The sequence below is a fragment of the Apis dorsata genome, unplaced genomic scaffold (genome assembly GCF_000469605.1).
Source record: "Apis dorsata unplaced genomic scaffold, Apis dorsata 1.3 scaffold_968, whole genome shotgun sequence".
In the NCBI taxonomy this organism is placed as follows: Eukaryota; Metazoa; Arthropoda; class Insecta; order Hymenoptera; family Apidae; genus Apis; species Apis dorsata.
Genome location: NW_006264075.1, coordinates 170,146 through 184,366, shown reverse-complemented (window position 1 = coordinate 184,366; position 14,221 = coordinate 170,146). Strand labels below are relative to the sequence as shown.

Below are 14,221 nucleotides of genomic sequence, written 5' to 3'. Positions count from 1 at the left end.
AAAAAAAAAAAAAAAAAAAGAGAACTCTCTTTATTGAGTCCCAAATTCTTCTGGTGGCGCGATATATTGCGCCATTTTCCTTGGACGATACAAACGTGGCTTCGAAATTACCGCCAATGGACGAAATCCGAAAGCGACCAATCTGAACGTCGTCGTGGAGAGAGAAACGAAATTTAAATTTCTTAATTTCTGTATTTTACTTTCTTTTTAATTTTTCATAAATACTGCACTTCTTTTTGTAAATCGAATTTTCAATGAGATTGTTTTTTGGGAAATATTTATTATATTCGCGAAGTGGTTACGGTGGATGCAGTAATAGGTTATTATTTTTGTAATTTTTCTTATTTAATTATTGAGTTTGATACATATAATATGATACGTAATTAACTTTCTATAGTATTTGAATAAGCTATTGATTGTAATATTGAAATCGATAAATTGATCTGTAACATATTTCATACGTCGATTAATTTTCTATTCAAACTGGATAAAATTACATTGAATAATTTTTCTTTTAATTAACTAGGATTTAAATTGAATTTCGTTAATAAAAAATAACGATTTAATTAGTGAAAATGTTCCATCAAATGGAAATACAATAGCAATCGTTTAAAGTTTAATTTTTATTGATAACATAAATTATCATGATAATTATATTGAAATAAAATAATAATTTAAAATCAAGGTATTAATAAATTGAAAATGTTCATTAATTATTATATTAAAAGTAAAATACATCAAACTTAAACAATAAAATGAACAATAATAATAGTTACTAATATACAATCGTTCAAAATTCAATTTTTGCAACAAAAATATAAATACAAAATTACAATAATAATTATATCAATATAATTATTAAAACCAATCCATGAAGATATTATTATTCTTAGAAAAAAATTCAAATCCCCAGAAATATAATTTTTATCCCCATTAACAAATTACTTTAAAACAAAGCATATCATTGAACAAATTTTATATTTAAAATCCTAAAATACCCTTAAAAATTAAAAACCTTATATTTTATTGATAATTATTACACATAAGTAATCACTTCGCGAAAAAGATTCGACGATCCTAATCTAACAACGTACGTCATTACGACGAAACAAAAAAATATCTGATATTGTCATTGTCGCATTCCTCCGCCAGACATAGTAATTCATAATACGTCGTGAAACAAACGATACAATTCCTTCAATTTATTGCGAGTAGCATGGCTCGATGATTTTCTCTCCACGATGGCGTTAATGAAAAAACGCGCTTGGGGTCCGTTGGCGGCATTGACGAATCCCACGATTGCCACGATATCCCACGATTCCACGAGAAAAGAAAGGAGGTCCTCTCGATCCTACGCCCATGAGCTGCCTCCCGAGGCTTCTTTGTCCGACACAAGAACTCAGTGCAACACAATAGCAACGCTCCATAGATAGCCGTTCATTCTCACGCTTCGTAGCTTCAGCTCGGTTCTTTATATATAATATAGGTATATTACATATATACGATACGATATTATATATATATATTATATTATTTACGTGTATACAATACGTGTAAACACGCACATGTACCAACATATGTGAAATATCGAAAAGTGTGGGGTGAAGAGAAAAGGGGTGGTGGAAGAAAGGGTGATGATATACGATGGATAGAGATGTGAGATGTCCTCTCTCGCCGTTTTTACTAAGTTTTTCTTCTTCTTTTTTCGCATAGAGGAAAGGGGAAGGGATGTTTCGTTGCCTATAAGTTGATTCTAAGTTGGAAGTTGGTGAAAGTATGCTGTGGTGTATATTATTGTATAAATTTTGTTAACTATAAAATTTTAGATCTGTATTTTGTTTATATATATTGAGTATGTTGATTGATTGATCTTTAAATGATTGAATTAATTTTATTAGTGAAAATTACAAGAAACTAAAAAAATATATAATAATAATTATAGGACATTTATTTAACGTGAAATTATAAAATTGTAGAAGAGAAATGTACATGACTTGTACATTTACTTATATAATTATTGTACAAGAGAATGTTATTATCGTTAGAAAATGTTGATAATAATTTATTTTCTTTTATTTTGAAGTATTTCGTTTTATCCTATATTCTAATTTTATATAATAAAAACTGTTTAGAATAATAAAATCTAATACATGGGATATACAATATATGAAAACAGAAATTAAATATTTTAAAATTGAGGAAATTGATATAAATTTAATTAATAAATGTTCCAAAATTAATAGAATGCAAAAGCAGTAGGATATATGATAGGAATAAATAAATTTCGATTAATGTAGGAGAATCGTTTGTTGTTATTATCAACAATTAACTAAAATTTAATATAATGATATAATTAACGAGGCAGAAAAGTTATATAAAAAATATATTGAATATAATAGTGACTTTAAAGTACATTTATAATGAATATTGTTTAATAAACATATATTTAGAAATATATTAGATTTAGATTTTTCTTAAAATCATTACAATAATTATTAAATATTTTTAATAATTCTTCAATCACTACAAAATAATGCATCATTTTTATTTTAAATATTTTTAAATAAATCGATAAGCTAAAACAAACTAAGAGAAACAATAAATCGTCACTAAAATATAAACTAGGAATGTAGATCAAGAATATTCTACTAAATCAAAGATAATATGATATTTTTTTAAGCCTATTTTCCACAAACTTTCACATTTTTTAAACAACTCAAATTTTTCTATCACTGAAAAATATTACTACGAAATAATATCTCATATATTGTTGATAAAAATATATGGATGATAATACACGTTTCAAAAATAAGAAATAAGATATAGATTCGAAACGTATGATAGTTTAAAAATTTTAATTTTACCGACTATTTATTTTCTACCAAGCCACAATGAAACACCGATTAACTAGACAGCTCAGCTCGATAAATCTGTAACAATACCAGTTATCGATTATCTGGGAAGGCTTTTAAATGAATGAACAGGCAAATAAAGTATTAAACGCAATGAATTTTAGTCTGAAGCAAGAAAGAAGGAAATACAAAGTATCTTTTACTAAAAGTTTCCATTAATATGATCGATTATGAAATCTTTTATGGACAATTTTATGATACAATATCATATACAATATAATATATAATCATATAAGTTTTCATACATGTTTTATATGAAATATTGTGAATATGAAGATCATAAAAGATTATACTTGGATTTTTTTATTAATGGAATATCACTTGTAGAAAGTGAAAAGTTTCTAAAAATTATTATTTTCGGTTTATTTTTTAAAATATAACTTCGTAATGAACAAAATTTTAAATTATAAATTATAAAATATTCAAATTTTAATTCTTCATTATATAGAAATTATATATCGTCAATATTAACTGTTAGAATATTTAAAAAATATTCTTTTTTCTTTTTTCGTACATGGCTTTCGTAAATATTTATTACAAGAGAAATATTGCAACAATTTTATTTTAAAATATCATGAATCTTTGTATAATGCATTAGATAAATTTAAGATTTTTCTTTTTGGAAAGGTAATATTTATCTTTTATTTTTGAATGCACGGAGAAGCTAATACTGTAAATATTCGTATAGCATGGATTCGTTTAACAGAAATTTGTAGGACATGGTGAAAATATCGTGGTAAAGTTGCTAGGTATAATATAATAGAAAAGGACTCGTATAACGTAATATATATAATGTTTAAGGGTTTAAGTTTGCATTTTTACAATATGGCAAGATATAATACTATCATAAAAAATCATCAGTGTATAGTACAATGAAAAAAGAAAAAAAAAAAAGAATTAAAGGAGATAAAAATATTGGTTATAATATTTTCAAATATATATATATTATCTTATATGAAGAAAAATTAAAGAAACATTTTTAAAATACAAATAAATAATACAAAAACTAACTATTTTTCAATTTTTATATTATGTATAAAATTAAATTTAATAACAAATCAGGAAATTCTTATACAAATATAATTCCTATAATATTATTTTAATTTTTGATTCCATTGTTATATTTGTCATCAATCATAAAGTTTAATTCTTTCAAACTTACTCTATTTTTAATTTTAAATTTTACAAATATTATTTTTAAATATATTTACAAAGACTTCAAAACTCTACCAATATTCGAATCTAAATATATTTAACCCATCATTTTTATTGCAAAACCCACAAAATCGATACTCATCGCGTCTCTGTAATATGTCGCTGATAGGTTTACACGCAAGTAACGATCGTTCCTAGTTGCTAGAATAATTAAATTCGTTACGTACACCGCATGAAACAGCCGCGTGTATTATTTAATGTCGAAATTTGTTGTCACGCTCGGTCGAACACAAATCGAACAAGAGGGAGAGGACACGCTGATTCTCGCGGTTTCATTAATAGTATTTCACTCTCAGGATCGAAAATGCGACCGACAATGCGAATAATCGCCACAAATAATGCTCTAGATTTTTAATGTGACGTGATATCACACTCTCATTTAAAAGTAAAATAAAAAAGAAAAAAAATTAATTGAGAAAAGAGTAACGATTGCTGCGCCATCTAGAGATGCGTGTATTAAGCTACGTTCTCATGAAACGTTAAATTGTTTCTTTTACATTGGTTAAAATGTGTCATTATATTATCCAATGTTACGACTACTAAGAGAACTATCTCAACCAAAGATTTTTTCCCCTTTCTTTATCATCTTTATCATGATTATTAACATCCATGTCACTTACATTACGATTGATAAACAGTGACTTCATCATTTTCTCAAAAAATCTAAAGTCTCTCTCGAAATCTGCTAATATTGGTCACAACAATCGAAAATCATTTTTAATATCGTATGAACACAACCGCATCGTGTTAATCCCTTCTCTTTTTCCTTCTCTACTATTGCTAGATGAGAGTATGACGTCATATAGCGAAAATCTAGAGGTCTGGTAATTGTGGCCGAATTGGAATTCGTCGCATTTAATTATTTCTGAATTGCGGTTAACTTGAGGTAATCATCATTAACGGAACGATCGCTCGATATTATTGACGCGTTGATGTTCGATCGTTAATTGGCAGGCATAATTGGAGCTGTAAGACGTTCGCTTTATTATCTTGCCTGGCAGAATAATTAATTGATCGTTCCTTCCCTCGGTGGATATGCAATGATGTTCAATCGAATACTTGTCTTGTCTTTGAGAATTTTTTTCATAAGTCGTGTAACATTTTTGATGTAATAGATAATTATTGTGACTTCGTTATACGTGAATAGTTAGTCATTGTAGATAATTGTATGTATGAATTATTGTAGGGAATCGAATACGAATAGTAAACTTCGTATTAATCCTTTATAATAATTGTAATTTGAATTAATTTTAAAACTTGTATTATTTTATTATACTTTGTTTGTAATAATATTAATTTATTTGTAACGATTATAACTTCACATTTTTCAAATCGAATTGAAAAATTGTAATGATAATAATAATATTATCCTTTTAAAGAAAATTTATAGAGGATTAAAGTGAATTTGAAAATTAATTCAGATTAATATTTTGTAATTGTTTTTGTTATTACTTTCATTGTTTTTACAATCAAAATCTTTTTTCAAGAAGTGAAATTATATATATATAATGAAAACTTACTTTATTATTCAATATTTTCAGATATTATTGAAATCCATCAAAGATTTTCGATATGCTTTTAAAAAATCTATAAATATTCCTTGTTATGTCTCAATATTTCTGGAATATAGTCTAATGCTTTTCATTTGTATATCTTACACAGTCTTTTTAAAATACAGTATGTAGTTCGTTCCTTGGAGGACTTCAAGAAAATAGCAAGAAGTATACCTTAAAGGATTCAGACTGTTCACTGAGGAATTATTTATTCGTGCTCCTCGATATGACGATATTATATGTATCTGTGTGGATGTATTTTCTTTTGCAAGTAGATTCATGCCATACGACGTTGTAGTCAGGTTCTATCCAATATTAAATCTCGTTAAATATGTTCTGCTCGACTGTGTCCGAATTTCGGAGAATTTGAGATAATCGCCGTTAATGGAACGACATATACATGTTGCAACACATGATGATATTCCATCGTTAATTATAGTATTTTCGTTCGTGGGTAGTCGTTAATTTCTGCTTCATTTTATCATTGATGCACAGAGACATGTTTTCCTCCTACATTTCTATTTGAGTTTGTTATTTTAAAAGATGTCATTAATTTTTTATAATTAATCAAGTGTTACGATCTACTGTTAAATAAAATTTCTTTTTAATTAGAAAGATACACATATATTATAGTCGTATCATCTGCTTCTTTTTAAAAAATTTACAGTTGATATACAGAAATATCAGGAAGAAATGGTTAATATAAATACAATTTATATTTAAATAATAAAATAAAAATAAATTAAAAATAAAATTTCCTATGAGGAATTTAGAGAAGTTTTTTTGAATTTAGAGAAGAATATTTTATTACTTTTTCTTTTTTTAAAAATATCACGCGATAATAATATGTAATATTTTGTAATAAAATAACAATCTATAAATTAAAGAATTTGAAGCTATTACTTTTTGAAGTAATACTAATAAAAATGTTGCTACTTTCAAAAAGCTTTATTTATTAATAATCAATTATCAAAGATTTATTTATACATTGCTTTTTATATCGAGAATTTTTTAATTATTGGGTATTAAATTAGTTCTTTGACTGAGATATTAAAAGGTAATTAAATCAAATAAAAAGTATCTTTGTAAAAAATCGAACTGTAACAGAATATTCATTCTTTTGATAAATATTAGAAACAGTATGTAAGTCAGAAAATATAATGATCTTAGGATAAAATATTTATTATTGACCTGAGAGAAATTATAATTTTAATTTCAGAATATAGAAAAATTTATTCGAATAATTATATTAAAATATCAAAATTACTGCAAAAATAATTTTTTATTATAACAATAGATCCTTATTTAATAAATTTCTTTTCTTTTTATTTTTTTATAAATTATGAAAATGATTTGAAGTACACATCATACAAATCATTCAATGAATATTAATAATTTAGATATTTATTCAAATATCATCTTGTTCTTTCTTCAAAATTTAAGTATTTTTTTCGTAATGTCAAATAATAAGAGTAATAAAAATTATTACATGCATGATTTTTTATCATTTAAAATATATAATAATATACTCTATTTACAAAACAATATATTAGAGGAAATAGAATATTGATTTACGAGTAATAAAAAAGAGCAATCAATTCAAATTATTACAATTTTATAAAAATATTTTTAAATGAAAGATATAATGCTCACTTTTATTGCCCTCGTTTTTAAATTCCATTCATTCTTATTCATATAAAATAAAAATTCATTTTCATGGAACAGTTTCTTATTCACTTTATTTGAATTTTCTTTTTTCTTTTCTTCCTTTTTTACTTTCTACATATAACTCATTGCTATTGATGATACTTTCTAATGAAAAAAAATTTTTATTAATCTAAAAATATTTTAACAAATGAATTTTCATGAAAATTCTCATATTCAACTTGCAGAATATTTTTCTTGCAAAAATAGAGATAACCCCTAAATTAATTGCGTAGCTTAATGGAAAATTTTACAAGTTCATTTTTTTCCTAGGAATGAGATGAATGTAAGGAAGACATAAAATGTGCACATTTATCTAGGTATCTCTTCGATTCATTTTATCATATATTTTTATATATTTTTAATTATTTTATAAGTAAAAATATCTTTTTAATATCAGTTTAATTAACTTTATTAATGATACTAAATTAGATAAGAATAAATAGTATATTTTTTAAAATTACAAAAAAACAAAAGTAAAAATTCAATCTGAAAATTGAATGTATTAAATTATAAATTTTTCTCAAATTGAAAATTTCATTAATCGTATTAATATTTTTCATTTTGCATATTCTTTCAATGTGTCATTAATCAATTAAAATAGTATTTCTTATAAACATTCAAGCGAATATTTTTGCTTTTCCAAAATTAATTCCTAACAGACGTATATGTCACTTCTAATGTGTCATTATAATTCTTCCAAATGTTATTTGAAGTGACGAAATTAAATATTTAAAATCGCCAAAAATAAAAAATTGGATAGCTATTGAAAGAATTAAATCCGGAAATTTTTACGGAATAATAGAATCGATTCTTAATTTCGATATAACTTTATCAACTCGAGAATCCTTTTATATTTTACTGAACTGGAATTTGAGAATAGGACCAGCCGTTTCATCCAAATGTACTCTCGAGTCGTTCACAATGTGTGAAAATTCACGGCAGGTCTGTTGCAGCTCGTGACATCCATTTTACTCAGACACGAAATGATAAATTCATTTCACTTAGCATTTGACCTGGACAATTTGCAGCTGTCGAGTCCCGTGTTTTAGAGCCAAGAATCATATAGTTCATTCTTTATGCGTTATAACGTTATCCGCACCACGACACGAATATATAGGAGTCGTGAAATTATTATGATTAAGTTCGCGAACTCTGTCTATGTCTTGACAAACAAGTTCTTTTTATCTTTCTCTTTTTTTTTTTTTAATTCTTTAAATTAATTGAAAAAGTCTCGTGCAAATATTTGAACGATACTTCGTGTAATTTGAGTGGCAATTTATTGATTCAATTTAATTAAAAGAATGAAATAATCGAAGTGAGATTCTAAAGAGATTAATAATTTTGGAACGGTATTATTATCTTTATTAAGAGAAATGTGACTTATCATTTTTAAATCGATTGGAAATTTTTCAATATTATAGCAAAGTAATGTCGATCTCTAATGATAATTTGTGACAGAGATAATTAATTCATTGAGAAAAATTGAAATTGGATTTATTTTGATTCTTATAAATTGAACTTGAGCGATAATTCAATTTGAAAATAAAACAATAAAGAGAAATATTAGAAATATTATAATATATGTTCATTTAATGAACAAGATGTGATGTTTGTTAAAAGGAAATATATAGACGGAGAAAAATAAATATTAAATATCTCTATGCTACTATATGTGTCAATGTAAAACGAACGAGAGCAAGCTCGTCGAGTTGCAATTTAATATGAATGGCTTTTGAATCTCTTTTTGATGCATATATGTAATATTAAAATTTGTATCACTTGCTTAAATCACAGTGAACTCGGAAAAATAAACTGGAAACTACGTACACAGGATTATTCAACGATTCCATCCAATGAGATTATCCAGAAATTATCGTTGATAATAATTTTTGATTTGTATACAAAAAGATTTTCCTCTATATTTGAATTAAAAGGAAATATTGGAAATATTAATACCTTTATATATTACGTATTTTATTTTTATGAAAAATTGAAAATAATATATTTTTAATATAATAAAATTTTTTAGAATTTATAATATATTTATACGAATATTATTAATTAATTAATTATTTTCAATTTTAATTTATTATTTAATACTTATAAATAATAATTTTCTCTCTCTTATCAGAAAATGAATAATGGTTTTTAGAACAAAGGTCTTAATCGTTAAAAAGATGTTAAAATTATCTAAAAAATTATTAAAAAGTTTTAAAAATTCTTTATATTTACAACTTTTATATAAAGGTTTTATATAAAGATTGAAATTGTTTTTAAAATCTAATAATTATTCCTTTAAAAGCATTTTCGACAACAATTTATCACTGTCAACAATTTATCTTGAAAAATAATACTTCAATGTACATTTAGTACAATCTTTAATATTCTAAAATTTACAAATTAAATATTTCTTTTAATAACATCAATTTTCATCTAATTTTCTCGCTCATTTTCAGTTTCATTGCTATAATAAAATATTGAAATAATCATTTTAACAACTTTTATTAAATTTATGTTAATTATTTGTTTCAAATAAAATCTAAACTATTCCAGAAATATCGAAAATATTTTATACATTCCGGATGAATGATGAATCGTGACGTTTCATCTCGAATAAACCACGGAATGGCTAGCGCGTCATAAAGTTGGGTAATCATCCCAAACTGCGAAAGAACGGATGATGGCGCGCGAGAAGCGGAAGTGGATGGTGCAGAGCATAAAACACGGGCGATTTATTGTTTGAATCGGTGTTTCGATGCGGTTGTCGATCTTTCTCCACTCTGTGAGAATACATCCGAGTTATTTCGCTCGATGTCACGTGAAATTCATGGCAATATACGAGAACTAGATTTCTATCTAACACTTGCGATGTTTCATATTCATTAATTTCTCTTACCTGTGTAAAATTTCAAATGAAATTTTATGTCTTCATTTACTGGACGTGATTTTTGCGAGATGTTGAAATTATAAAGAATAAGGTTTAAGCAACTTATAATAAATATTACCTTGATATTGATTATTAGTTTATTTATTGCAATTATAATATTTGTCGTGATGATTGTCATGAGAATAATTTTAAATTAGCAATATCAAAATTCAGAAAACATTCAAGTGTTTATGATGAAATGTTCATTTCGTACATATGAAATACATGCAAATTTATTTGAATAAACTTAATTATCATATTGTATGTATTATTGATACATTGGGTAATCGATTCAAGTACAAAAAAAAATAGAAAACTCGAGATGAATAATCACATAAATGAAACTGGAAATATCTTACAATGATTAACTTAGTATAGATGTAAAAGGTTGATATAAATCTTTTATTAGGAATAAACTTTTTTTTTCATGAAATCTACTATCTGTAAAAAGGTTCATAAATATAGATTTTATATTCATTGTGGAATTTAGAGAAAAATAATATTTTAATTTAAAAAATTGTGAAATTGGACTTTTATATATATAAAAAGAAATTTGTACAAAATATTTATAAAAATTTTAATGTAATCCTTTAAATAAATCAAAATATATAAATCTCAATTATTATTGTAGAATAAAAAATATAATGATTTTATAGTGAAGCCCTAAGATGAAGATATGTAAAAACAATTAATTTAAATTCATAATTTATATATTATATAGAAAATTGAATTTAAAAATTACTAAAACAGTTTCTTTTTAAATTAAATTATCAGAATAATTAGAAATTTTAGATACTTTAATGACAAATAATACTTTTATGACAAATAAAAATTCATGTATTTATTTTTGAAAAAGAAAAAATCTTCAATTATATCTAATAGCTTTTCTGCCTTAAAACGTTAAGATATTATCATTCGTTTAATTCTTTATTAAAATATATGAGAAAAAAATCTTCAACAATTTCGTTTTGAAGTAATTTCATACAGAATGTCCTATAAATAATGATGAAGTCAAAAAAAAAGCTCCTGAAGAAAACAAAACTTTCGAATAAAAATTCTTTTAAAGCTTTCTTGTTAAGAAAATTGAATTTTTTTTAATATTGAAAATCTTCAAAGGCAAAATATTCACTCTTCGAGCAATTTATTTACTTTGATGTAAATCATATAGTTAAATACATATATATAAGAAATTTTCAACTCGATTTTCTTAACAACAAAGTTTCAAAGATACTTTATTCTATTTTCCAAACTACATTTTTTTTTTCTAAAATCATCATAATATAATCATGATTTTAAAAATTAGATATTCATTAGATATATCATTTACAAATTTAATTGTCAAAATACATTATAAGAGAAAAATAATTATTTATTCAAAAATAAATTTTTTAATTTTATAGATTAAATAACAGTTTTATAGATTACATAATAGTAAAAGTAATTTCTGTATTATCATTTATAATTTATCACACTAATAATAATTTCTAACAAATATGAAGTTCAATTATTACTATAATTTGAATACAATTGTATATTTATTCTCTTCGCAAAAATTCTCATACTGAGATAAAAATATGAATGCTAACACTATTATTTTTATTCTCAGAAGAGAATTGAATTCGTTCTTTTATTTTTTCTTTTTTTCTTTCTAATGCGAGAGAGGACTATCGATCATAACAAGAGTAAAAGAAGTTATTAAATCGAAGAGGGAAAGATAAAAGCAGAGTTAGAGATATTTTATGGTTTTCCATTCCACCCCCTTTTCGAAGGTTTCACGATTGGCTGGAGTATAAATTTCGATAATGTGCACTCGTTTAAGCGTGAAAGGTCTGCTTAAAAGCGATGTCTAGCGACATCTTAACGTTTCAAACGATTTGTTATACGTGCAAAAATTTATATCAATTTATTATTAAATTAATCTAATCAATCTCTTTAAATCCTTTATGCATATAATTACATCAATAAATAATATAAAAGAATTTTCGAAAAATTTTCAAAATTCTCTCAAAATACGATCCTTCTTTTAAATTCATTCTCATATTTCTACTCTAATCTATTTGAATTAAACTTTTTTTATCACAATAAATCTAACATCAGTAAAAAATTTTTAAAATTATATAATCATTGTACAATCCTATTAATTTTGAAAAAAAGAAAAACTAATAATCATATAATTTCCTATAACTCTTAACAGATAAAAATACTTCCTAATTAAATCCATCGAAACGGTGAAATAAAATAAAGAACGAAAATTGGAGAATCGAATGTGCTCGATTATCCCTCAATGTATCATTCCATAAGATTTTACAAGCTCGTTAGCAAGAGCATAAACGTATCGTGGACGCAATGGCGGTGTGCGAAACTCGTTTGGCACGCACCGAGATAATCGAGCAAAGGAGGCACGCATAACAAATCGTGGAACGCATTCTCGGTATTCGAATTGGCTCTAAATGTGTTGAACATCATACGTACCCTGGTGTCGGCAGTTGAACCCTCCGGATAGAAAAGGGTTGCGCTACGATGGGCTGATGTCGCTTGCCGGTGTTTCTTGCTTTCACGGGCTTGTAACCGCGAAACATATCGAGCGAGCTTTCGCTATATTATATATATATATACATATATATATTATATACGGTATACATACGATATAATATAACAAGTACGACCATGTGCGAGAAGCGGACTTAATAAATAAACGAGGAGAAATAGAGAAAAAAGGAAAGAGAGGGGGAAAAAGAAACGAGGAGAAAAGGAGCAAGCGAAGGAGGAAGAGATATCGTGACCCCACTACTAACCCCTGACCAACCCCCTCGGGAATATACAATACATATATATGTACTACTTGACCCCTCCTCCACCCTGTAACCCCACTTGGAGATGGATAAAAGAAAACCAACACAGATAGCGGACGTAGGGGAACAGGATGACCGAGAACACAATGACCCAGAATATACTTATACATGCCTCACACACAGATACATCGACGAGTCAAAGCAGGGACCACGTGATTATGTCTGAGCTGGAAATTGCGATTTCGCATGGAACACACGCACACGTCGCTCTACTATCGACTCCGCACCCACTATCACTTCTCTCGATGATCCTTCGTGGTAATAAACTCTCCTGGAGAACATGATCACCCCCTCTCCCCTTTCCATTCCTTAAATTCGATTGATTCCTTGAATTTCTTTCCATAGCTTGTGTTCGCTTTCGAATTTTTCTTTTCTTTTCTTTTTTTTTTTTTTCGTTCTCTTTATTCTCTTTATTTTTTCGTTCTATTCTTTCTATTCTGTTATTCTGTGTTGTTCGAGTTTACAGGAGATCGCTGTTTCCTTTAATTAGATTTCGATATGCATGCTTGCGATCATTTTAACACGTATTCATCACAGAGATGCGTGCATGAGAAGGATGATAAGGAGGAGGAAGGTGAGCCTTGTATTTTGTGATGTTTTAAGAACACCTATAGATGGGACGTTTCTTTCTCTCTGTACGTTGTAGAGAAAAAGAAAGGTTTCTTTTTTTTTTATAATTGGATTGGAAGTTTGCATTCGCCTTGTTTTTTACAGAGTTATATAAGTAATTGTAGAAAAAGAGCATGTTTAAGATACTTATATTTTAGAAGTATATTTTCTATTTTTTAAATTCGTTTTTTAAAGTTTTATCTATGGAAATTGTTGAGATTGTTAGTTTTAGAGGAAATAAAAAATTGGTTTTTATATAGGGGGAAAATAATTGTAAGTAATTCATGTATTATACATTATTTTGAGAAATTTGTAATAATTGAATGCTTCTATTTTTATTAATTGCTGCTGATGGAATAGCGTAGATATACAACAATAATATGTCGTCGTAGAATGATGTTTGTAATATCTCTTTTACAAATATCTCAAATGAAATATTTTATTTTA

At 25.9% G+C, this 14,221-nt stretch overlaps 1 protein-coding gene across 6 annotated transcripts in view; it reads left to right on the top strand.

Annotated features, from left to right (window-relative positions):
- The window catches only part of LOC102674460 (neuronal acetylcholine receptor subunit alpha-7), a 362,879-nt gene that overhangs the window by 204,118 nt on the left and 144,540 nt on the right, over positions 1-14,221 (top strand). The gene's annotated exons all lie outside the window — the stretch shown is intronic.